Consider the following 27,950-nt stretch of genomic DNA (forward strand, 5'->3'; position numbering starts at 1 on the left):
CCAACCCGCGAAAGATTACATTGCTCTTCTCGTCTCATTTCCACAAATTTTTCTGATAAAATTTTTGGCTCTGTTATCCACATATTCTCCGTTTGTGTTTCGCCGTTGAGGAATCGTGAGCTAGAGCAGCCCCCAAATATTTAATCGTCTATTTTGGAATTTTTGATGCCGTAGTAACCGTAATGGAAGGAAGTTGTCATATTTAAAAAGAATCATCACCACCGCCCAATGCCAAGTTTAACTTTAACAGCCATTTTAGAATAAGAAGTTGTTTTACCGTATTCTTATGCCATGTTGTCGTTTTGTTCACAAACTGCACTTGGAAAATTCATCGTTAAACTCGCCTTCACAGACTTATTCCTGCAGTCGTGGATGTGTAAAGGTGTGCGAAGCGCTGTTATCAATAACAAACACCCGCTTCGATTAATATATGTAGCAGGATGTCCATCCCTTCCAGTCGCTCTTCTTCATACCAGACGAATGGAGTAAGGGTGTGCGCGCAGCTATTTGAAAGTTAATAACCTCCGGGATTAAAGGCTGTGCATTAACGCCATTCCACTCTCGATGAAAGAATACCCTTTGCTTTTCCACGTAGATTTTTTTTACACGAGGTTCTAGGTTTCGTTACAGCGTAACATCTTCAAGACGTAAAAAAATTCTATGTGGAAAACCAAAGTGTCTTCTTTCATCATGAAGGATTTCCACCGTGTGACGCCTGAAACTGTGTCATTCCACTCCCTCCCCCTAACGAGCCGTGGAACCTAGAACACTCTCCCCCCCCGCCCACAATCCCTCAAACTCATTACCCGACCGCTTTTAAATAGGATACATTTATTACATATATACATGTACATATACTGCATATCCTCCCCTCGTTTCCTTTCCTCCTCATCCTGTCAGTCGTACCTGCTCTTCAACCTAAAATCCTCAAAAAGCGTGTGTGGGACGTATTTCCGAGAGACCTTCGGGTCGGGTCAAGTGGGTAGAATGGGGGGAGGGGAGGGGGGATCCGCTAGTGTTAATAGCGGCGGGCCGTCCAAGCACTCAACCTCTCCCAGCCGGAGACACCCACGCTCGGGAAGAATGTTTGGGAAGATTAAAAAAAAACACGGTGTCTTTTGAGAGCGCCGCCACCTACCCCTCCTCCAGCCAACACCGAAGATATGTGGGCGCATTAATTGAAAGCCTTCGTTCGCCCTTTGAGGGCTTCACCGCGACTCTCAGCACGTTCCATTACGCCGAGATGCTTTTATTTGTCCTTCCACGTTCATCCCCCCCCCACGTCAGACGTGCGCACCACTTAAGCTCATGCTCGCACACTCGCGCAAAAAATGATGGACGGCGACGTCATCCCATGGTGTATAGTTATGTCTGTATATATTTCTGTATATATATGTATTTATATGTGTATATATGTGTATATATATGTATACATGTGTATATATGTGTTTATATGTATGTATATATATGTATATGGATGTATATATAATAATAATTAGGTAATCTACCGGTTAAGGCAGGTTTTTGGATGGACATAATTACTAATTAAATAATTTGTGACCCCTAGCAAAACACAATACCCTACTCTACATCAGGTCCCTCTTCAGCTCTGAGTACTTTCTTCCTCCCTTCATCCCGTCCAACATCCCTATCCTGCTCCTTCCCTTTTCTCGTTTGCTCAACAGTCTCCCCTCTATCATAGTCTTCAACATCCCGCTGCCGGTCAAATCCCCCTTCATCCAATTTTCCTGCCTCCATAGGATTTCTCCCAACAAACCCCTCTCTTTGCCCACCATACCAAGTACTTACTCATTTGTTTTCTTCTCTGTCCATTTCACCTTCTCCATTCTTCTCCACACCCACATTTCAAAATCCTCCAGTCTACGTCTATCCTCCTGCTTCAATGACCACGTTTCCGCGCCGTACATAGCTACGCTCCATATCAAAGTTTTTACGAGTCTTTTCTTAACATCCTTACTCAACGTCCCTGTCATCAATTCCCTCCTCCTTGTGAAAGCCTCTTTGCCTAGCGCAATTCTTCTCCTTTCGTTCCTACTACTTTGACCGTGTTGGTCCAAAACACTACCGAGATACGTAAACTGTTCTACCTGCTCTAGTTTTTGCCCTCCTATTTTAATATTAAGCTTAGCCTTGTTCTTTCTAGAAAATCGCATAACCTTTGTTTTATTAATATTGATTCTCATCCCATACCGGTCGCACTGAATTTCCAATGCACTAAGCAATGCTTGCAGCCCCTTGGCTGACTGACAAACTAAAGCTTGGTCATCAGCAAACCTTACTGATTTTACGAATTCCCCGCCCACCTTCATTCCTACCTCCAGTTCTTCTCATGCCTCTTGAATCGTTTCCTCTGCATACAGGTTGAACAGCAGCGGTGATAATGGGCAACCCTGCCTTACACCCCTTCCTAACACTGCCCATCCGGACTCCCCGTTCCCCACCCGCACCTGAGTAGTCTGAGACATGTACAGGTTGCAGATTAGCCTCCTTTCCATCCAATCTATTCCTATTTTCTGCAAAATAGTCATTAGTTTTTCCCAATTCACTCTATCAAACGCTTTTTCGAAATCTACGAAACAGGCAAATACCTCCTGGTTGTGTTCTATATTCCTCTCGATTAATAATCTCATTACTGCAATGGCATCACGCGTACCTCTCCCCTTCCTAAAACCAAACTGATCATCCCCTAGGTAATCATTTGCCCTACTCTCTATCCTTTTGTTTATGATCCTGAGAACAACTTTAGCTGCGTGGGATATCAAACTTATTGTCCTGTAGTCCTCACATGATGTAGCCTTTACCTTTTTCGGAATAGGAACTAAAACTGATCTCACAAAGTCTTCCGACCAGATTACTTCCTCATAGATACTGCGAATCAGTTCATATAGCCTCTTCCTCCCACATTTGCCTAAACATTTCAATAGTTCCGCGGGAATGTTATCCACCCCCACGGCCATATTTAATTTCATCTCCCTTAATGCCCTTTCTATCTCATCGTCTAGTATGGACAGGAGAAGGTTTATAAAAATCATCCAATTGAAATTTTTATAAACATATATAAGGATTTAGGGTCTTGAGGAAAGACGGGTTGGAAATTCTGGAAAGGAGTAGGTTTATAAAAATTTCAAAGGGATGATTTTTATAAACCTACTCCTGTCCAGAATTTCCAACCCGTCTTTCCTCAGGACCCTAAATCCTCGACCCAACCTGTCTCCTACCGAATCCACAGAACTAAAAAGGCTAATTAAGGATCCTAATATAATCATTACTTCCGCGGACAAAGGTTCAACGGTTGTTGTCTTAAACAGATCTGATTACATAACGGAGGTTGACAGACAAGTCTCGGATACGTCTGCATACCGGCAAATCCCCGAAGACCCAAACCCCGCACTTCAGAAGGAACGCATTGAATTTCTCGTGTCCAACGGGCCAAATGAGGGTCTATCTCCTTCAGACCTGGACCTCCTCTCCCCTCCCCACCCACGTACCCCTCATTTCTATATCCTTCCAAAGATTCACAAGCCTGGGAATCTCGGTCGCCCGATTTTATCCTCCCGTCACTCCCCAACCGAAAGAATCTCTGCATTTGTAGACCACTATCTCCAGCCGATAGTCCACTCCCTACCGTCACTCACCAAAGATTCTTACCAGATACTTACCATTTGCTGGAAAGGCTAAAATCAACCTTCCTCCCTCCAGATACCCAGATTACTATGGCCACTATAGATTTAACATCCCTATACACATCGATTCCCCACTCAGAAGGCATCTCCGCTCTCAAACATTACCTCTCCCAACGCCCTGAGCCACACATACCCAGCACAGATTTTCTCCTTAGTCTTTCCGAGTTCATCCTCACCCGCAACTCCTTTTCCTTTAACGACAAATTCTTCTTGCAAATCAAGGGCTGTGCCATGGGTAGCAGGTTCATCCCTTTCTATGCAAACCCCTTTCTTGGTCTCGCAGAGAAGAAATTCCTGGTAAAACAACCACTGAAACCTCTATTGTGGCTCAGATACATCGATGATATCTTCCTCCTCTGGCCACATGGTACCAATTCCCTTAAAACTTTCATTTCCGACCTCAATGCTTCGTTCACTGTCTCCTTCACTTCTACAGTTTCCTCCTCCAAAATCACCTTCCTGGATGTAAATGTAACATTATGAAACCAAACATTTCACACCTCTGTACACATAAAACCCACAAACAAACAGCAATACTTACCGTATAATAGTTGTCACCCATATCACACAAAACGCTCCATTCCTTACTCCCTGTCCATAAGAGGACACAGAATTGTCAATGACCCTGATTCCCTTGATAATTTCCTTTCAAGTCTACACTGTTCCCTCCTCAAACGAGGTTATCCCGAATCCCTCCTGAACAAAAGAATCCGAAAACATGCGTACACTCCCAAACCTTCTTCCACCGCGGAACCCCACCCTCCTTCAATTTGCACCACATACTTTCCGGGCTTAGAATCTCTACGATCAATCCTAAAAGACCTCTACCCTATCCGAAAAAATCATAATGCCAATGCAAACCTGTTTTTCCCAAATGTCCCTCTGTTACTTTCAAACGCCCGGCCAACCTATCCGATCTCCTCAAATCAAGCAATCCACTCCTTAAATCCCCAACCAGTCCCAAAACCACTCCCCCGCCATGCAATAAACCTAGATGCAAAACATGCCCTATTTTCAAAACCAAAATCCCATCCCTCTCCCACCCGCTTTTTAACTCTCTCCCAACAATTCCCTCCTCTACTTGCACATCTAGCAATGTAGTGTACCTTCTGAAGTGCCAACTTTGCCCTGCCTATTATATTGGGCAGTGCACCACACCCCTCAATATCAGAATCAACAACCACCGAGCCTCATGCAAAAACTCTTCCCTAATTGATATGCTCCCTATCCCCATACACGCCTCCGAACACAACATTCCCTTTGATAAATGCTATAGTGTATCCATCATAGCATCCCTCCCACCCTCTGATCCTCCACTGAAACTGAAAACATTAGAGCAATCCTTCATCTGGCTCTTGGAGTCCTGGAATTGGCCAGGAATCAATATTAGGCATTAATTACCCTGCTCCAATTATATTTTCATCCCCCTTCCACCCCCATCACCTTCTACATTTTCCCCACCCTTCTAACGCTGCCCCTCCAAACCCATCCCTTCGGAATTCTCTCCCCACCTTCCCCTTCCATCCATCGCTCCAGCCATCGTATTCCCTTCAGTTCTGTCCCTCTCTTCCTTGATAAAGGTGGTCACGACCACCGAAAATTCGAAAAATAGTGAGTCTATTTTTTGTGTGTTTCTGTGTTGTCTGTGTCCACTAGTGCTAAGTGTTATACATTATATACATTATATTATATATATATATATATATATATATATATATATATATATATATGTGTGTGTGTGTGTGTGTGTGTGTATGTATAATATGTGTGTGTGTATATATATATTGTACATGTTCATGTATCTCTTCACGCGTCCATTCCTCCCTTAAACCTCTTTCGCGCACATAGCGGGTGGCGACCACCCAGCAGCGGTGTCCCGCACGGGGAGGGGGGAGAGCAGGAGGGTAAGGGGTTAGGCAGTGCGAACAGAGGCCGCCCTTGTTCGGTGCGCTCTGCAGTTTGGTGGGAGGGAGGGAGGGCAAGAGGGGGATGGTGTGGTGTCGCTAGCACGCGAATGCGAGAGCCCCGGCCGACACCATGGTATAAGTAAACTACCAGTGGAATGAGAATCTGAAGGTTTTGAAAAATGTAGAATAGGTTTTATCTAGGTGCCTTAAGGAGGCTTGAATGTGGGTATTTAGGATCAAAAAGATTAAAATACGGGTTTATTGGATTGAAAAGACATTTTGAAATGTTCCCTTAAAAATATCACCTATAGCTAATTGAATGCCGTTTCCATTGAAATGAACGGTATCAATTCCCAAGTGTCCCTACTTGTTGCTGATGTTGTGCAGACTTCTTTTATTGATAACGCTGCCCGCGCTCCCTCCGCCTCGCTGAGGAGTCAAGTGCATGTTGTGAATGCCTGCATTCCTCCGAAATACTCCTTTATCCTGCCATACATTCATCGAAGCTGCCAAATTCACTTAATTGCACGCCGCTAAATCTACAAAATAGAATCCCTAATATTCTTCAATTGTACTTTTTACTTCTATGTTACTCCTTTCAATTAAAATTCTCTTTGTTTCCAAAAAAATCGGTTGCTCCAATTTAAATTGTTTTAGGTTAATAATGGAAAACGATAGAATTCGCACAATGCTGGGATCGACCAAGTTTTAAAAATATCACTTTCCAGTGGATGGAATGAGACCCTTAATAGGGCGGAAATCAACGTTGATAATGCCTGGCCATGCCAGGAAACCTGACGCCGTTCTGTTGGATCTGTTTGCACATATTCATTTAATTACATTGGTTGCCAACGTGACAATTGGCACTTTGATGAATGTATGCAATGGCGTATGATGTCGATAAACTCGTAAAATGTAAACCTTCATCCCTTGTAGCACATACATTTACCTCGAGTACATACATTATTCATCCTATCACTTCCCGTAGTGTATTGCTCTTAGTTATTTTGTTGCACTCAATTTCGCTTTTCAGATTTGCGTTTATATCAAGAGATCGTTTCCCTGCTTTATTAGTACGTATTTTTTTGTAAACTTGCGGCAAGCATTCCGAGATTTTTTACGACGTATTTTTTCAAAATCTCCTTTTTTTATGACTCTTGAAATGTATCTACGGAATCATCTCTATTGACTCTGGTGGTGTTTTCCTTCACTTAACCTTCCTTATAGCCCACCTGTTGTTTAATTTCTGCCACCTCTCCTTTGTGTGCCGCAGCCAGTGAATACAATCGCACGTCTTACTTCCTCTTTCGAGATTAGTCGCGCCTCAGTCTTCAAACAAGTCCGCCGAGAGATAACTTCCCTGGGTGTCGAGAGGCGCACTTCGGAGTCCGTTCAAACGACAGGTGTCGCCAGTTGCGCGGATGGAGGAGAGACGCGGGCGGGCGGGCCGCAACGGAGGAGTCATGCGAGTCCGCCCCTCAGTGTGCATGTCCACACTCGCCCCGAGTCATCTGCCTCGACCCGATTTGCCTTTGCGCTAGCGGTGAGCGGAAGTGATCCTCCGAGCCCCACTCGGGCGAAAGAAGGACGCTATGGTTGGGTGATCATCGCTCCTTGTAACCTCGCTAAATAAAAAGCGCTCGTGAAATGTCTCGCAACGCGAAAACGTGAATGCTTCGTCGGAGCTCGAGAAGCGCCCCTTTCAAGTCAGCACCCTTTGGTAATGGAATGGACCGGTTCCGCATCCAAACCAGCTGCGGCCGAACGCAGCTCGATCCGGAGTGCGTCCGCAAAGGGAGTTGGGAGGAATGCGTTGTGCAGAGTGGCGCCGAGGAGCCGCTGAAAGGCCCCGAAGTGAGATGGCGCTCGCGAGGGAGGGAGGGCAGCCTTCGGAGCTGCAATGGAACAGGAGTGGGTGCGAAATGACATCACGGCATCATTGCAGGCTCCATCCGGCTCTCCAATTCCTCCCAGCTCCTTGTATTCACTGCCTCACACATTTTTTAAAGCCTACCTTGCATCACCCTACTTTCCCTCTTCCTGAAAATCCTCCGACATTGTTCTGCTACCAAAACCCGGTAAAATCCCGTCTGAAATAAATTCCTACAATTCCTACGCTCTGTCACCTCAGCTCTTAGTCAAGTATTTGGAAATATCATTCCAGCCCCATTTAAATCACTCCCTTTTCCTCTTTATAGCAACGAACAATTCGGCTTCACCTACAAAACCTCAACAGTCGACCAAATTAATATATTCACCGAATTAATTACATCCGAATTCAACACTAATTTAACTACAAGTGCATTATTACTTGTCATCAGCCAGGCTTTTGACAAAGTGAGGGATTGCTGTACAAATTCTGGCTAAAAGATCTTCCCATCTACCTTATTGAAATCATTCAATCCTTCCTTGAAAACCGATCTTTCTCCATCTCTCACTACTCCTATCATTCCCCCTATTATCCCATCCGTTCTGGTGTTCCCCATGGTGTTGTTCTCTGTCCTCTCTTATTCGATTTATCCATTGACGACGTCCCCCATTAACCACCTATTTCTAAATGCCGACGGTAGCGCCATGGCCGCTCAGAGTTGGTGGCCAACAGATGATGCTCTGCAGGACCACCTCGATCTCTTCGAAGATTGGCTTGCGGAATGGAGGTGACAGGTTAACAAAGGAAAGCCATGCAAAATCGGCTCCTCAAGAACCGCTGAGAAATCCACGAATACCTATCTAACTTTAAATCAATAAATCTCACCCCTAAAGTCCATATCACTTTCCTCGGAGTCATCCTTGATGAAAAACTGTCATTCAGGTCCCATATATCCTCTAAACTTTCCAAAATACGGGAAACAACATTCGCTCTTCAACCTCGATTAATCCGCTCCTCGATAACCCTTCTCAATTCCAAACTTGACATATAATAAATGTGAAACTCCAATAGCCGTAAACAGTTTACCTTTCTAAACAAAGTAAAAATGAAATTAAATGAGGAAAAGAAAGGTGAATACCTTTCTTATCCTCTCCTTTTTTACCTTTTACCCACCTCATTATCCTTTTTTACCTTTTACCCCTTCTTGACTTGTGGCGCTAGCCAACTAATTTCATTTTTACTTTGTTTAGAAAGGTAAACTGTTTACGGCTATTGGAGTTTCACATTTATTATACTATATTACTAGCCGTAAGAGCTCATTTCTATTAATATCCAAACTTGACATTTTCCATTCCATCCTACTCCCACAGCTCCTTTGCGCATCCTCCTCCTGGTCAGCCATTCCTCCCTCCATCACCCCCCTTTAGGTATCGCAGCATGTGATGGTCCGCGGAATCAGCGCCCCCTCCCCCCTGGTACATCCCCGACGGAAACATACATAAGGAATTAAATATCCCCGGAATTCAAAAGTTAATGCAAAAATCACTTCATTGGTACAGTAAATCAATCAAAGCCTCCAAAAACTCTCTTATATACCCTCCCTTCCAACAGGTCGTTTCTGCGCAATAGGCTCCTTCCGACTCGCAATCTAAAAAAGGAAAAAAGAGAGCAGTGCCCCCGTTATTGCCCCCACCATCCACCCAGCACTTGACCTACCACATGCTCCTTTTAGGAACTATAAAAATTGAATAATTATGACAAAATGATAAAAAATATGTAAATAATAAAAAATAACAAATTAATCCATCAATATATCCAATTTTCATACAGCAAGTATTAGAATTGATATTTATTTTATTTATTTATTTAGCCATTAGTTCGAAAACAGCATTCTGGCCGGTACATCGGACTAATAACAAAGAATAACAATGAAGACGATTACAAACACCCAAGCCCTGGGTGGAAGAAAACCCACCCAGGCGGGAATCGAACCCGCGACCCATGGATTGGCAGACGAGGACGTTACCCGGCCGCCACCGAGGCCGGCAAATTATCTTATAAAAATTATGATAATCCGTAAACCTCATCATACCCTACACTCCACTCGCAACTCAACTCACTACACTTGCTACACTTCCAATACAATCACCACCCCTACGCAAAAACCTCTCTTCTAAAGAAAATGATTCCCGAGGGGATGATCCATAGGCATGCTACGAACGTATTGGGTGGCCCTGCTGGGAAGTGCGATTGGCCTCCCGACTGCCGAGGACGGGTTCCACACGGAGTCTGCAAGGGACGCACGCATATTTTGGGAAGATGTGGGAACATGAGGCGTTAGTTATCCGGGAAGGCACTTCGAGTTATGTCTTAGGCAATCCCAAAAGGAAAGAGCGAAATAGGTCGGAGGACATTCTCAGCGTTGTTTGCGTACGTATGTTTACCCAAAATCCCGATCAAGCATTTGAAGGTGGTTTGGAAAATGGGGCTTGATTGTTTCTTTCCGCGCTCGCGGATAATCGGGTGCTGACCTCATTGTCTTGCATGGGTTTCAGTCGTCGGCTTCGCCCTCTTCGTTCTCAGGCGTGGTCATCGGGGCCGCAGGGAGAAAGGCCCTCCTCCCCCGTCCGTCAGTGCCCCCGATTTGGCATGTGTTTGGTCGGGCGGGGGGCGGAGGTCAAGGGGGGGGGGACAGGGCCCTCGGCGAGAGGGTACGGAAGAGCTCATTCCATTGCATTGAATGCCCCGCGAGGAGGTGCATTGCTGCCCGTCGTCCAATCGGTCCGATTTTGCCCGTCGCGCGGCTCGATCCCGGCGGGGATCCTCTCATTCCCACTGACGTGTGTCCCGAGTGGAGAGCCTTGCCCCCACCAAGCCTCTTACTCGCCGCCCTTGGCTCGGTCTCTTCTTATCACGGGTGGTGCGCCTCTCGAGTGCGAGCGGCCGTGCCCCCTCGTACCGAGGTCGGACTCTCTTGGGGGCAGCACCAGAGCACCGCGCCGGGGGCATCGTGCGGGAAGGATGTGCCCACTGCTGTTTCGATCTTTACCCATATCGACGGATTTAATTCGATAATCAGTTCGTAATGATCTTGTCGAGTGTTGCCCTAATATCGGCGACGGTGATACTCCCAATTCGATACGTTGATTTACTACGCATCTCTACCATTTCAAATGGATGTTCCTTAGCCCTGCATGGGGTGATTTCTTGTTGGGTCTCGGCGCTCTTCCGGGTGGACCCTAATCGATGCGAGGGGTATAAAAGCCGAGAAAACATTCGCGATAGAATGAAACTTTGTTAGTAGGGTTAGGTTAGGGGATAGATGGGTTACTTTGCCGGAGGTTCGCACGGGTGTGTCGTGACGCGTGCGACTTATCGTGCGTGTGACTGCGTAATGTTGAGCACTAATCCTGATGGCGCGTGATTTTCGGTATATTATGTTCTAATGGTTAAATGTAGTTTTGTGTTTTCCTAGCCAATGAGTCATAAGAATGTACGTATTGTTAGTGAGATCTATTGTACACGAATGTGAATGCAACAGAAAGTCCAGAAAATAAATTCATTTGTAATGCATTTTGGTGCTTCATTGCATGTAATATTATATCGATAATATTGGATCAGTATTTAAGATTATAATTCCGATAGTCGATGTAGCCGTATCGATCTTTCCGGTTGAGTTACCAATTCCTATGTTGCGCCGGTGTCCACACCCTATCCCTCGCATCGATTGCCCCCCTCCCCCCCACACCCGTTCGATACCTCGTTTCCAGTCCTTCCCCCCCTCTTCTCCCGCGCTCGTCTCTTCTGCATCAATATTTCGCCTATCGAACGAATTTTCTTTGAGTTTGATGTAGTTCGTTATGCACCTCTCGTTCATACATAATTAGGCCGACGTCAGACATCTGCTTCGAATGGAAAAGAGACTGGCGACATTTTACTTTCGCCCTGATTTGTAATGCACGAACTTTGGCACTGAGGATACCGTGTTGGAACGTCGTCCCTGGCTTGCTTTTGCTTTTCTCAGAACTCATCAACGTATTCGTGGAGGTATTGTTTTATTATAATGTCAGTAACCTTGAGATTATCATCATTTTTAATCAAAAAATGAAATCGTAGGACGGATATAAATATGCTAATACATAAGAGCATTATTTGCGACTCATGGCAGTTGGAATTAAACTAGATGAATTTTTGAAAAAAAGTAAGTACCTCCCGAACGCCTTGTGCATCGGGAACACCGAAATGAAATGCATAGAGACTCAATTAAATACCTAGGCACTGCCCTCACTCAAGATCTCTCGTGGACAAGCTAACAAAAAATTAGGATGTATTAGAAGAGTACTGGGTAAATGTGATGAAAAGGTCAAAGATAACATTTATCTGTCGCTGGTTAGGCCTAATTTAGAATATGCTGCAAGTACATGGGATCCTCAGGAAATTGGATTAATTGCCGGATTGGATCGCGTGCAGCGTAGAGGAGCTAGATTTGTAAAACGGTGCTATGATTAACTTAGTAGTCCATCCAAAATATTAGAGCAGTTAAGCTGTGAATCACTCGCGGAGCGAAGATTAAATTAAGGATGAAATCTCTTATATAAATTGGAAGGAAGTCTCTTTAGCAGTGATGTTGAAAATGTATAATTACCCCCATCGTCCCACGGTGGGAGAGATCGCCCCTATTTGTACGAATCCAAGGCGAGGCTTACTAGTGTTCATCACCGGGCCTTAGTGCGTGTCGCCTCCGGGCGGTGGGGGGGGGATGCCGAACCCCGAGGCACCTGCCGCCAGTCACCGCCGCGCGGGGAAGTCTTGGGTGCGGGGGCAGGCGACTGACGCCCGCTCCCGCCGCCCGAAAGTATCACACGCCGTCCCGATGAGTGGCTCCTCTCGTGAACTCCCCTATGAAATTATCGCTCCATCTCTCGGAAGAGGCGTGAATCACTTCCTCGGGCGTCACCGGGGGCGGGGCGGCCGCTTTTAGAGTGTCTGTGACGGGCAGCCCTCCGCCCCCACTGCTCCCTCGCGGGTGGCGGCATTCCTGACGCAGATAACTTCCTCCCACTCCCGCTCCCCCCTCCCCCTTCCGACTCTCCCTCCATGTTGATCCAATTGAGCCGAGATGCGATTATCCCACGCGCATCAGTGTTCTATCATTGCACATTGTCGTCGCCTGTGGTACGTAGTAGTTATATTGGGGAGTGGACCTACAGCTGGAGTCCTTAGCTCTCGGCCTCTCTTGCGGCATAACCGTTGCAGATAAATTAATGTTTCGGTTTTAAGATTCAGTTAACACTCTATTGGACGCTATCACATGACCAACACTTTGATCTTGCATTCCTGGAGTTGAATCGCCCCCTGCCACACACCCTAGCGGGTGGCTTGTAGTGCCGCGTCAAAATGATGAGATTATGAGGAGCTAAAGGTAAAGGGAAAAGGGTCCGAGTAGGGAAAATATCTCATCGTTTCTGAAGTCCCTAATGGGGTGTACTGTGTATTTTAATTTGTATTCGGGCATGCAAAATAACGTTTCCGCACGTCCATTTTTGCGTTGCCCTCACTATGGTGGACAGCTTATGGTCAGTCGGTCGAAGGGAGTGGTCTTTCTGCGTGTTTGCTGTAGGAGTGTGATATTTTGTATTCCCATGCTGAGTTTCCCGTTCCCACTCTCAGCACTTCGATTGGAGTGAAACTGTCGCGAAGACGTGTGCCGTGACACGCCCGTATGTCTGCTGGCGAATTTAATCGTAGGAATGCTTTATATCGGCACTACAAGGAAACATTTATGTTATTAATTTGGACGTATTTTCATGCATTGTGCTGCAGTGAACTAATCACCAATGTTTTGTAATTTCTCGAGCGAGCTATAACTATTTTTTACTGCCCTGCATGCCAACGATAGGGTGTGTGGCAGGAGGTGAAACACACCAGACTATTTTTAACGGGGATCGAGATGGTGCGGGGGCTAACGTACTGGCTTCCCACCCTGAGGGCGCGGGTTCAAATCCCGGCGGTGTTGAATATTTTTCAGAGGTATCTCGATCCCTACTTGAGGTGATTTGTGGAGGGCACTTTGAGTGAGTACGGCGTCCGTCGGATGGGACGTTAAGCTGCGGACCCCTTGGCGTCTTTCGTAAAGAGTAGGCTAATGCCGACGCCGGGTTTCTCTCCACCCTTCATCCTTTCCTGTCCATCCCCTATGGCGCAAATGACCTTAGCTGTCGGTCGCCTCCCCTAAAAACTACTACTACTACTACTATTTTTAACCCGAATACTTTTACCCCTACCGCGGTCGGACAATGTTATTACAATCCCTTATCATTCGTGGAAAAAATGGCATCTTAAATCTATCTCTTCTACCGTTCATTTCTCTAATTTTATTGACATGGTCTCTCCTAATGTAGTAGGATAGGGTAATAATACATTTTCAACATAACTGCTAAAGAGGCATCCTTCCAATTTATGCAAGAGCTTCAATCTGTAATTTAACCTTCGCTCCGTGAATGATTCCCAGGTTAGCTGATCTAACATTTTGAATACGCTACTAAGTTTATCATAGCAATGTTTAACAAATCTAGCTCCTCTACGCTGCACGCGAACGGCAATCAATCCAACTTCGTGAGGATTCTATATACTCGCAGCATATTCCAAATGAGGTCTAACCAGCGTAAGATGACATTTCTCTTTGACCTTTTCATCAAATTAACCTAATATTCTTCCAATTAATCATAGTTTTTTGTTGGCTTGTCCACATATACCCCGTATGCCTTTCAGCCGGTAGAGATCGTGAGTGAGGGTAACGCCGAAGTATTTAATCGAATCTACACATTCCATTTCGGTGTTCCCGATGCAGTAGGTGTTCGGGAGGGACTTTTTCCAAAAAATATCACTCCGCTCTTTTTGAGACGCCTAGCGATGAGGCTGCAGGGTATGATGTAAATAATTGCCACCAATTTTTAAATCAGCTGAGCCCCCACCATTCCAGTGTCTTCCTTTACGTAGGTATTTGTGTTTTCGGCCACGCCTCTAATTCGTAATGAAGGTGGATGTTATTAATAATTTGGACCAGTCGGTTCACGAGTGGCGAGGATGGCGGGCGCGTGTGGCCATGGCTGACCGCAGATTATGCCCGCGAACGCCCTGCCAAGAGGATTGCGGTCTCAATGGCCGACTCTGCTCCTCCTCGTTTGAGATCCGGATAGTCTTTGGGGTCGATCAAATCGAGCGTGGCGGACGACGGCGAGCCGCGGTTGCCCCCCCCGGGGGGTCGCGATCCGCTCGAGCGATCGATCTCGGGGAGGTGGCGCCAGTCTGGCGCGGCGCCATCCGTCACACGTCTCGTCCCACTCCTTGTTCGCCGGTAGAATCCGATCGTTCTAGTATTATGTTGCTGTTGTCGTTTGCACAATCGGTTTCCAAGTACAAGGCATATCCCATAAATAGTAGGACTTATTTTTTCCCCGATAGACGGACGGACGGGCAGCGGTGTCTCTGGCTGAGTTCTTGGGAGGGGAGTTAAAGGAAAATTTGGACGACGGTGCCAGTTAGCTCCCACCCTTTTCGGAGTGCGGATCGTTTGTTTGCGAAACCTATGTAACGTGACTTCGTTACGCTCCGTCATAACCGGTTAGTTGAACAGCGACACGCCACAAATTTTGCTTGAAACTGGGCAAAACCGGGAAATAGATTCATGATATATGCTCGAGGCAGCTTATGGTGATAACACCATGGATGGGTCGGGCGTATTTGATTGGCACCAGGTGTTTCAGGAGGGTAGACATGATACTGAAGACGCCGGTGGTTCCGGACGCCCTTCAAACTCAAAAAGGGACGAAAATATTGCAATAGACAAGGCTTTGTAGGACAGGAATCATAGATTATGTGTTCGCATGGTTTATGAAGAACTTGGTATCCCTAAAAGTGATATGCATCGACTTGCGATCGAAAACATGGGCATGAAGAAGGTGTGTGCGAAGTTGGTGCCGCGAGTGCTCTCGGACGAACAAAAGGAAACTCGCACGCGGATATCTGCCAAAAGCTTCTCGACCATGTGAGGGAGGATACAACTTTTTTAGACAATGCCCCACCAGACTTATTTATCTTCCCCCGCATTAAATCCGTTCTGAAAGAGCGTCACCACGGCTCGTTGGAAGTGTTAAGACAGGCCGTGACGAGGGAGCTTTGCAGTATTCCGGGCGCCGCCTTCCGGAAAGCGTAAGAGGAACGGGAAACCCGCTGGCAGCGGTGTACGGACGCACAAGGGCGCTGATTTGATGACTTTTGAGTGAATGTATCAATTCTGGCAATGAATTTTATTAAATAGACTTAGTCCTCCTACTTATGGGACAGACAATGTATTACGGAGCGAGAGGTCCTCCTCGAGAATCGACTCGATTGGTGTCTCCTTGAGGATCTCGCCTCCGACGAAACCCGGCCGCGTGTCAAGTGGATTCGTCGAGGGCGGTTGGCTTCTTTTTTTCCCAGTGGTGCTCTTTAAAAGCCCTTGGGCGGAACGGGAGGCGGGAATTCTCCCTCCGTGGCTAGCTTTCCTCCGGTCCATTCATTCTACATCTACATAATACCCCGCAAGCCGCCGCAAGGGCGTGTGGCGGGGGGTGTTAGGTCACCAACCGTAAAAAGGAAAAATACCACATGCAAAAAAACAACACGGAAAATTACACCCACAGCAGCGCACACACTCATGCAAAAATCCCTTCATCCAACACTCATGCAAACACATATACCGCAAAACAACTAAAAACTGCACCCCAGGATGCAGCACTATAGCCATCCAACAACACGCAAGCCAGGACACAAGCAAGAATGTGAAACATCACTACCACATGAAAATGCACCACAAAAAACTCTACCCCCCGAAGAGTCTGTAAAAGGCTGGGAATGCGACCCAACGTTGCAGGTAGCAGGAATTTCCCCCCGCGGAGAGTGACGAGGGACTGTAAGGGAAACTTAAAAACAGATGAACAGAACACGAATGAGGTCATTCGGAAAGAATAGGTTATTATAACAAAACACATAAGGTTAGTGGAAGAGCATGCATTTAAATACAACTAATTATTTTTTAGACGCTGAGGGTGGCAAGTGGAATTTTTGCTATCTATAACCCTGCAGTTGCTATCCCGTATTGTCCGTGGGAAGAAGGAGTCCTTGAGTCGGATAGTTCTGGCATCTATTTCCCGAATTTTATATGCATGATCCAAGCGACCAATGTATGTAGGAGTACGAATAATTTGCGAGACCTCGGTGCTGAAACATGCGGATTTGAATTTATTTAACAATTTCAACCTTGCATTGAATCGTCTCGCTGCCAATGATTCCCACCCCAAATCCATGAGCATTTCGGTGACGCTTTGCGTTTTATCGTAAGAATTTTTAACAAAACGGGCTGCCCGGCGTTGAACATTATCAATTTCCCGAATGAGGTATTTTTCACTCGGATCCCACACGCTGCATGCGTATTCTAAATGAGGCCATACAAGAGCGTGGTAACAATGTTCCTTGACCTTCGAGTCACTTTTGCCGACAATGCGTCTAATGAATCCCAATTTTTTATATGCTTGACCGCAGACTTTACGTAGGTGAGTCCCCCAAGTTAAGTCTTTTGTGAATGTACACCTAGGTATTTTACCGTATCAACTACTGCTAGGTCACCTCCAGCTAATTTGTAAGCAAATCCCGTTGATCTTTTAAAGAAATTTACCACCGAACATTTATTATAATTTAGTGTCAATCCCCAGTTAGAACACCATTTAGTAATGCAATCTAAATCCTGTGCTAGAATAAAACGATCCTCATCCCCAGATATCTCCCGATAGATCACCGTGTCATCCGCGAACATCCTAATTTTACTTTTTGCTTCGCGGTTCAAATCGTTAACAAAAATCAAGAAAAGCAACGGACCGATTACACTTTCCTGAGGTACCCCCGACGTGACTCGAACGCTAATGCTGCGGTTATGTCGAATCTACCGGTCTAAAAGTTCGCAAGGTCACAGCCAACAGGAAGTAATCTTCGAGGAGTGTCCTAGTCATGACAAGAGTGATGTGAAACCTGCCTTGCTACGTGTGCACGTGCGTGAGAGAAAATCAAGTGTACCTTGTCAACATTCATTTAGCAAAATTCCGCGAGTAATCCATTTGCAATTTACCTCGCTTTAAATCGTTCCTAGACTGCTTTTACGCAGTGACCATAGCGGCAATCGCTAATTTATTAAAGTGCATGGCTACTGCATACATTGCTGAGTGATGGGTACAGGCGTCTATGTCAACATTTACGAGTGATGGGTTTCTTTAGTTAAAGGCCCAGAATTCCCCCATTAGCCCATATGCGCACTGTCCCATGGGTGCAAAACATACGGGGAATATGTGGACGATTTAACAAAAAAATTAGGATTTATCAGAAGAGTATGTGGAAAATGTGATGAAAAGGTCAAAGAGAAATGTTATTTTTCCCTGGTTAAGCCTCATTTAGAATATACTGCTGGTTAAATGGGATCTTCCAGAAGTGGAATTGATTGCCGAACTGGATCGCGTGCAGCGCAGAGGAGCTAGATTTGTAAAATGTTGTTGTCATAAACTTAGTAGCGAATCCAAAATATGATAGCAGATAGGCTGGGAATCACTCACGGAGGAGCGAAGGTTAAATTACAGATTAAAGCTCGTGCATAAATTGGAAGGGCGGTCCTTTAGCAGTGACGTTGAAAATGTGTTATTACCCCCATCGTATTTCGAAAGGAGATATCATGTTAATAAAATTGGATAGAATAAGTGTAGAATAGATAGATTTAAAATGTCATTTTCTCACGTGCTATATTTTCAAACACCACATCCTACTCTCCAAATCCCTCTTCAACTCTGTGTACTGCCTTCCTCCCGTCCATGATTTCTTTTCTATTCCTGGCTCGTCTTCGTTTACCTAACATTCTCCCCTCTATTACAGTCTGCAAAATCCCATTTCCGACCAATGCGCCCTTCATCCTTCTATCCTGTCTCCTTAGGATTTCTCCCAACAATCCCCTCTTCCCGCCCACCATCTACGTTTCAAAAGCCTCCAATCTCCGTCAATCATACTGCTTCAGTGACCATGTTTCCGCGCCGTACATAACGACGCTCCATATCATAGTTTTCGCGAGCCTTTTCTTAACATCCTTATTCAACGTCCCTGTCATCAACTCCCTCCTCCTTGTGAAAGCCTCTTTCCCGAGTGCAATTCTTCTCCTTATGTCCCTGCTGCTTGTCCAAATTACGTCCGTCCCTGGTCCAAAGCACTTCCGAGATACGTAAACTGTTCTACCTGCTATAGTTTTTGCCTTCTTTTTTTAATGTTTAGCTTAGCCTTTTTCTTTCTAGAAAATCGCATAACCTTTGTTTTATTAATATTGATTTTCATCCCATACCTGTCGCACTGAATTTCCAATTCACTCAGCAATGCTTGCAACCCCTTGGCTGACTGACAAACTAAAGCTTGGTCATCAGAGAACCTAACTGATTTTACGGACTCCCCGCCCACTTTCATTCCTACCTCGAGTTCTTCCCACGCCTCTTTGATCATTTCCTCTGCATACAGGTTGAACAGCAACGGTGATAATGGGCAACCCTGCCTTACACCTCTTCGTAACACTGCCCATCCGGACTCCCCGTTCCCCACTCGCACCTGTGCAGTCTGAGACATGTACAGGTTGCGGATTAGCCTCCTGTCCCTCCAATCTATTCCTATTTTCTTCAATATACTCATTAGTATTTCCCAATTCACTTTATCTAATGCTGTTTCGAAATCTACAAAAAAGGCAAATACCTCCTGGTTGTGTTCTATATTCCTCTCGATTAGTGATCTCATTATTGCAGTGGCATCGCGCGTACCTCTCCCCTTCCTAAACCCAAAGTGTTCGTCCCCTAAGTAATCATTTGCCCTACTCTACTCTCTGTCATTTCATTGATGATCCTGAGGACAACTTTAGCTGAGTCTCCCACGGTTCTAATTTTACTTAATTTGTTGCCCGCCGCCACGTGCGATAAGGGATCCAAATAAAATAATATTTGTCTGACCTCACTTAGAAGGAAAGGTTTTTTGGGTCAAGGGTTGTATGTTGTGTCAACACCCCCTGCCGAACGCGCTATCGGTGGTTTCCAGGGTACTAAAAAAACTAATAACTAAAATTGAGGTATTTGTTTTGGGATATGGCCGCGTTGTCGCTGGGGTGAGCCCTGCTGCGCCATGGGTAATAATGCCTTCCCCGAGCGATAGAGGGCCCCGGTGCCTGCTCACCTCTCCCCCCCGCTATCCTACTCATGGCGCGAGGTCGGGGGTGGATTTTGCTCTCGAGTTACTATAGTCATTAATGTGCATTTTATTCAGTCATTCGTCTCTTATATACATTAATAGTTGAGTTATGGCAGTTTATGCCCGTGCATATTTTCAATTATCTTAAAAAAAATTTAATGAGGGAAAATATTGAAACGATGTCACGGAAAAAGTGTGCATTCAAAAATCCTTTTCACAAATTAGCATAAAACATTAAAATAAAGAAATGTTCCTCTTCGGTTCAACGCTTCAGCTCCACCTGGTGGATTACGAAGTGGAGTGTTTCGCATTGCCCCACTTAATGAGAAGCCGCGATGCGATACGATGCTTCGGCTCACTGATATTTCGAGTTTGATTCACCCTACGACTCAGACTGACCAAACACAAAAGCAAAAAACCAATAACTTCTTGGGTATATGTGTGAATACTCTATGCTATTTTCCCAAAATCTTTTTCCATTTATAGAGAAGACAGGACAAATGGAATCGGGGGCGGTTTCTTTATTGCAGTTAAAATGTTTTGCGTCAGCAGGGCCGAGGTAATTTCGGGTAATGGTTTGGAAAGCGGTTGGTTCTCAAGTAAAAGTCCTCAATCCAAAGGAATGTATGTGTGTGCGTTTTAGAGACCGCCAGTTGATCGGAAGAATTCAATTCTGGCATTAGATCAGCAAATCAAAGGTTTCTTATCCCAACAGAATGAACGCGACGCTATAATCGGTGGAGATTTCAATATCCCATCTATTGAATGGAGCACATATATGTAGCTTTAAAACGGGCGGTATAGACAAAGATATCTGCGAATCGCTATTGGATTCTTTTACGTTGAACTCATTGAATCAAGTTGCCAGTTCACCAAGTCGGGGCGATAATATTCATCGTTTATTAGTAACGAATATTCCCGAAAAAGTCATAGCTCTAGAAACTATAAAAGGAATTAGTGACCACGGGGCAGTAAACGCTAAGTTTTCGATTCATGGGGTCCGAAATAAAAAGCCTAAAAGGAAAATTGCCTTGTTTGAAGAATAGGCTAGAGTGGCCTAAAGTGCGTGCTACAGAATCAATTTGCTAGTTTTAAGAAAGGAAGTAATCACCGAAATACTGAGGATAAGTGGAATCACTTACTTGAGATCACGTGCTCAGCAGCCAACAAGTTCATTCCCAGTGAATTTATAAGAGATAACTCGGAACCTATAAGGTACAACGCGGATGTTAGAAAGGCCTTTCGACGTCAAAGGCTATGACACGCCAAGATAAAAAATATTAGGGATGAATTCTCTAGCGACAAAAAGAACGAGAAAATTTGATGAGAGCGATTAGCGGAAAATTGGAAAGAGAATCCGGGAGCATTTTGGTCGCTCGTCAGAGAGTTTCAGGGAAACAGATCGACAGTTGATGCACTCAAAAATGATAAAGGCGAAAGAGCAATCAGCAGTTCGGAAAAGGCCATCTTATCAAATCCCCTCTTTCGAAGCATCTTGCTCCAATGTCTCCGATAGCTTACCAATTCTTTCCCGCCAAACGATCTCCAAAATTGAAATCTCATATTATGGAATGGAACGCATTCCGACAAACATTGATCCCAATAAATCCTCCTGGCTTAATCAATTGCAAGCTCGTATGTATGAGGAACTAGTGACGGGCAATTCTGCGTATCTAGAAATCATAATTAAGTAATCGCTGGTAGATCATCAGAGTTCCCAGAGATTGGAAAACGTCTAATGTAGCACTTATATATATATATATATATATATATATATATATATATATATATATATATATATATATATATATAAATATATATATATATATATATGTATATATGAGTAAAGTCGGAGACGTGGAGGAACCGAGCAATCACAGACATATTTACCTCGCATCCATTTCATACAAGGACATGGAATATTTAGTTAGTAATTCGATCGTTAGAAACCTCGATAATCAGGAGTTATTAATAAAAAAACCAGTACGGCTCCCGAAAGTGTAAAACCTGCGAGGCACCTTTCGCTGTTTCTTCATGATAGCTTTGGTTGAGGGAGAGGAATGTTCCAGTGGACTCAGTTTTCTAGTTCTAAAAAGGTTTTAGACAAAGTACCACACAGTAATCAGCAGGGTTAATATGGCGACGATGCAGTGGTTTACGGAGATATCCGTAATCCGGAGGATAAGGCAGCTTTATCAAATGACCTTAATGCTATACAACGCTGGTGCGACAGTTTGCAATTAGAATTAAACTAAAAAAAGAACGTAGTGATGCATATTTGGAAATAGAGCAATAACCTCTCGAATACCTACTGCATTTGGAACACCGAAATGGAATGTGTAGACTCAATTAAATACCGTGGGAGTACACTCACTCACGATCTACATCTACATCAATACCCTTCAAGTCACCAAAAAGGTGTGTGGCAGGGGGTGCAGCACCAGGAGGAAAGGGTAAGGGATGAGGGGGTTAGGGTTTTTCAAATGGATGGGGAAAGGTAAGGGTAACCTGCAAAAAAATATATATATATATTTATTATATATATATATATATTATATTTATTATATATATACCTACAAGGTAGCGACTGCGCAGGGTTATACGATTATACTATATATTATATATATATATATAATATATAATCGTATAACCCTGCGCAGTCGCTACCTTGTAGGTTAATACTTATTATATCGAGCCGGCTCCTGGGGGATTTCGATTACAAGAATCCCTCCTGGGTGAAACACAAACGGGGTATTTATGGACAAGCTAATAAAAAATTAGGATGTATAAGAATAGTACTGGGTAAATGTGTTGAAGAGGTAAAAGAGAAATGTTATCTGTTGTTGTTTAGGCCTCATTTAGAATATGCTGCAAGTACATATATTGGATCCTCTCGTAGTTGGATGGATTGCCGAATTGGATTGCTTTCAGCGTAGAGGAGCTAAATTTGCAAAACGTTGTTATGATAAACTTAGTAGCGTATCCAAACTATAAGAGCAGATAGGCTGGGAATCACTCACGGAGGAGCGAAGGTTGAATTACAGATTGAAGTTCCTCTATAAATTGGAGAAGGTCTCTTAAGCAGTGATGTTGAAAACGTATTATTACCCCCATCGTAATACGGTAGGAGATATCATATCAATTAAAGTAGAAGAGACGGATTTGATTCTTAATTTTTCCCACGAACGTTACGGAACGAGCAATACACTCCTACACCCCAATACAGCGCCAGGGGGTAGAAATGTCTTATTTTTTCATTCTTAGTAATATGTGTGTTGTCCATATCTCATTTTCTTCTTGTTGCTTACGGTTGCGTAGGGAGGTGTGTATCTCATTCATATCGTAGTGTTGTAGCTTTACTTTTTATAATCGTCCTTATTTAAATTGCTGTAATGGAAATATATTATAACTAAAAATTATAAAAACTGAATTTTTGATGTCGCATGATTGCTCCGTAATCCCCATTCACAGACCCTAGCGGTGGCTTGTGGGATACCTTGTAGAATGGATCATGTCAACCGTCCATAGAATTGGACGTCATAACTCTCCGCGGGAGAGGAACCGTTTTCTTTAATGGGAAATCCGGTTTTTGTATTTTCTGCGTAGTTCATGGTATCATGTTATGTATGCACTATTTAACTGCGCAATGAAAATCCTTTGGAACTGAGCTGAGTGTTCGTAATCACTCGAGCACCGAAGGCGTTCCGTGGGAGAGAGGGTGGCAGCGTTATTTTAATCACCTGAAATGTTATGTATTGGTCTCTATGAAACCAGCAATTCTTATCAGCTGGCAATCTCTCTCCACGGGTTGGAGGCGTGCATTCCGGGCCCTTCGTCATTCCCTTGACGTTCTTCTTCCGCCCCCCCTTGGCAACACAACCCCCGCTGATTCCCTTCCCCCCGTTCACCCCCTCATTGAGTTTCGTAGGCGATTTTGACTCGAGCAATGCTCCCTCATTCATTTCTTTCGGGGGTCATGCCGTGACCCCCCCCCTCTCACCCCCCCCCCCCCCCGCTCCTCTCCTCCTCCTGCTCTTCCCTCCTCGCTGACGCCATGACCGCATTCGTAAACCCGTTCCAGTGGAATGCATATGTGGAAACAACAGCAATGATTTTGGAATTACAAGTTATTACAATTGATGTCTGGAACTGCGCAGTACACATTGTTTTCAATTAGAAATTTTATTTAGATTTCGCGATGGCATTATTTCCATTTTTGAGCGAGATATCATTTCGGATGAAATGGCCAGATCGCCGTTAAGTTAATGACACTACGTTGCTCGAAGGTCATTCACGTCATCGTGCAATTTGAAGCAGCCATCTCGAGGAATTAAAGGACACCGTCTGTTAATTGATTAAGTAGTTTTCATATCATTCGTGAGCAAAAGATTATGTTTAGTGCACATGTTTATTTCGCTGATTCACTTTTATTTCGAGTCCTCATAGTTACCACTGAAGGCGAAGTGATTAATTGCGTTAGACGCGCTTAAGATTTCGTAGATTCATCGTAGGGATTTTGACAGTTACGCCATTATTGGTGCGCAAATATTACGTGGTATAAGTTGGATGATTAACATCGTAATAAATTTCAATTGAACGCGAGAAGATTATTATCGCATGGGATGCTATGAGATGTTGTCTAAACCTGTTATGCCGTTTCAATTAATGTTTCACGTTCCATCAAAGTAAGCTAAAGAAAGTAGAAGCCGTGGCGTTATCGTTAAGTGCTTTCGTTTACGTTGTTTAACAAGCTAGGTTGGCATTATTTGGAACGTGTTACCACGTTCTATTCGTATCTGTGATGTAGTAATTTGCGATTTACTGGTTTCATACAGCGGAACACAGTTCCCACAAGTACGCATGCCTGGCTAGATGAGTATTTGAATGTGCCGGGTTGATGTCACTGTTCTCTCGAGCCTTCTTTCTACCGTGCGAATTCCATCGGGGGAATTAAAGGGCAATATCGGAGGGTGATTAGTTAAAAGGGGAGCTGGGTGTATTCCCTCCTTTCAAAGCGGACGGAGGGTCGGAGCAGAGCCTCTCCGTGGACGATGACTAAAAGAATGTTCCCTTCGCCCAACGAGGAACGGACGAGCGGGGACCCGTCTTTGCGTCCGCGCCCGTGTCATGCGTGGCCGCCGTGACTGATGCGTAGCTAATTCCTTCAGAAACATTGTTTTATTGTGGGGCATGTGTATGAGGTAGCTAATTGAAGTCGTTCATTTTCTTTAATTTTTTCCATAATCATAGCACATTCAGTTGAGGAACGCGCGCCAAAAACCTGGAGGACGACGACAGATACAAGTAGTAAAATGTCTGTATAAAACGATCGGTAACAGTTTTTTCCTGATGTATGCGTGAAGTGCTGAATTCAGAACGTCAGTTAAGTGTGCGCACGATAGAATTGGCATTGATACGGTGACAGTGCACACTGAAAATTCGTCCTCCCGAAGGTCCTCGGACGGACGATCAAAAGAGCAGAGTCGACTGTCTGCTTGCGAATACGTTCTTTGACGACTTGGCACCAGCGGACTGTTTCTCATTCCCAACATTGAAATCCTCACTCGAAGGACAATGCCATGTTAGGACCCTAAGTACCGTCAAAGGACCTTGCACGCGTACACTTACAAAGAGTACCCCTTAACCGGAATCCGCCTACCAGCGTGCCTTCGAATCGTGGAAAAGCTACCGGTATAATGTGTCGACGGTCAAGGGATGCAATTTGAAAAATTTTACGGTATTGTAACAATATCTAGGATAAAACTTTTTCCGAAACTTTTCCCGATACTTTAAATGCAAACCATGTGAACATGTCTTTCCAGACCGGAGGATTGTAACGCCTCCCGATGCGAGCGTTTATCCCCGAGCGGTCGAAATCACTTCCCGTGGGCCTAAATTGGAATCGCGGCGCATTGGTGGAGGGGGGCGTGGCTACCCCCTCCCCTCCTGCCCCCTGGTAGCGCAATGCGACCCCCTTGTTTACCCAAGCAAAGCGGCGTGCGCCCCCCCACCCCTTCTTGGGTGGAGTGAGGGAACCCCCGCGAACCACGGGGGGGGGCCTCCCCGCTCCCTCCTCGCGTGCGTGGCGTTGGAGTCTCTGGGGGCCGCGGGGAACGTGCAATCTGCCTAATGGCAAGGGGCCGCCCTCCCTCGCCCGCCAATCATCCGGATTGCCTCGACTCTCGATTATCCTCGCCCCCCATCCCCCCGTTAATCCCGCACCCGATGGCCCCGTTAGGAGGAGGCGAACTCGGTGGGCTCTGCGCCATCGCATTGGTCATCGCCGGCAATACTTCCCCCAGCAGGGGGGTTTCTTCTCAGGCGAGAGCACCCCATCCCCCGCCTAGAGTCTTCTCCTTTCGTTTCGCCCTCCTCGATCTTTGGGCGTGCGCTGTTTGCCATCGGATCGCCAATTCCCCCCCATTAGCATAATGATAACTGGACGGCGGCGATCGATTCCGTCGATTAACGGGATCGACGACCAGTTTCCGATTTCCATCGAGATAGCCTGGAAATGAAATGAATCTGCGATAATGCATCGCCCATCTTCTAACCTGGGATCATTTTTCATGCGGAACGGCATGCCTTCGACGCGTTGGTGAGTGCCCCGTGGTTTCACGCGAGATTCGAACCCCGTCCTCCCGTGGCGGTGGGCAGTCGGCCGGGGCGCCATCGCGATCACGCCATGTCGACATTGCGAGTGTTGGCACCCTCCCGCCACGCACTCTCTCGGTGGAATAATGAGACCCAGTCGCGTCGATTGAATGTGTTTTGGCGCGGGCCGCACGGACGACCCCCGGGTGGGCCGCACCGAGCGAGAGGGGTGCCGATATATGGAAGCCGCGCCCACCGTTATTTTCCGACGCGTTGTGAGAGTGAAGTATGGTTCATCGGCCATTAATTTCATTTAATTCCCGCTAAGTCCCGAGATCCATTCATCGTGAAACACCTCTTTGGCGGACGGTGGCGCATAGGTTATCCTTTCCGCCTCCTGGTGAGAGGGAATGCTACCTCAGCAAGATGGTTCGACTAACATCTTATTTTTGTACTAAGAATTATTAATTCTAAAGCACCTCACGACGAGAGTGCCTTGCCATTTGAATATTCCGCCATATCGTAGTTCCACTGGAGTTCGTGATTGGCGTTTTTGAAAGCCGTAGGCATCTAGTAAACAGTCATAACCTCAAAATCGCCGAGATGTTACGAACAAGGGCGGAGTATAATCAAACAGCCGCTATTATCGAAAGTGTTCGCGCTGGGCGCTATATTTCGAAATAGTTCTATTCTCTGGGGACCCCAGATCAACTGTTTACAATATTTTGGCTAAGTAAATGCTTCGGATAAGTGTGGGGAACATTTCGCTAACCCGGACCGGAAACTTCATCCGAGGATACGCGTGTTTATCCGGATTGCTGCACCCTGTATATATGTAAATGTGTTTCTATCAAGTCAGTGCTTGAGGTAAAATCATGAAAAGTTGAAAACTCTCCCGTAAGATGTCTCTTGAAAATGTATCGTCAACATAGCAGTTTACACTTATGAAGGGGGCACGTCGCATAAATAGTAAGGGCGAGGAACTTAGCGAATTCACTTGTGGACGTGTACTTCTGGATGGAGTATCGAGTAAATTATTTCTATTCGGTTAAATTTATACCTATTTATCTTGGGAACGTGGACGAGCCGGGTCGTATTCATTTATTTATTCATTGTACTGCCACCATTGTTTCCTAATCCTTAGATATTCATATTCAAAATGCCATCCATGAATATTTGAAGATACTTTAAAGCCTTCAAGCTTTAAGACTTTTAAGCATTAACAATATATACTGTATTCCGCAAAGGCCTCGACGCCCAAATAAATACTCACTCGTGCATGAGTACTAAAAATACACCGGCACACCCGCAAATGGACGCTCGTAGGATGCCCTCACTCATGTGATAATTGTCCTTGAGTAAAGGTTAAAGTGTTCCTCTTTGGATTGAGAATGTAGAAGTGGTTACCTTCGTGTGAATTTGTACGATTTGTGTATTGTCCGAGGGAAGGGGGAGCACTTGATTGATGCATCAGTGCACCAACTGATGCCGGCGACGGTCCGACGACTGCGTTGGCGGAATATGCGAACGCTATTGCCATGCTAGCCAACACAAGAATCCAACGTTAATTTCGCGTTAATA

The 27,950-nt window shown here is 45.2% G+C and overlaps 1 protein-coding gene across 36 annotated transcripts in view; it reads left to right on the plus strand.

Moving 5' to 3' along the window:
• Positions 1–27,950, plus strand: part of shot (dystonin-like protein short stop) — a 465,355-nt gene that overhangs the window by 211,200 nt on the left and 226,205 nt on the right. The gene's annotated exons all lie outside the window — the stretch shown is intronic.

The sequence above is a fragment of the Hetaerina americana genome, unplaced genomic scaffold (genome assembly GCF_022747635.1).
Source record: "Hetaerina americana unplaced genomic scaffold, ioHetAmer1.1.p SCAF_5, whole genome shotgun sequence".
In the NCBI taxonomy this organism is placed as follows: Eukaryota; Metazoa; Arthropoda; class Insecta; order Odonata; family Calopterygidae; genus Hetaerina; species Hetaerina americana.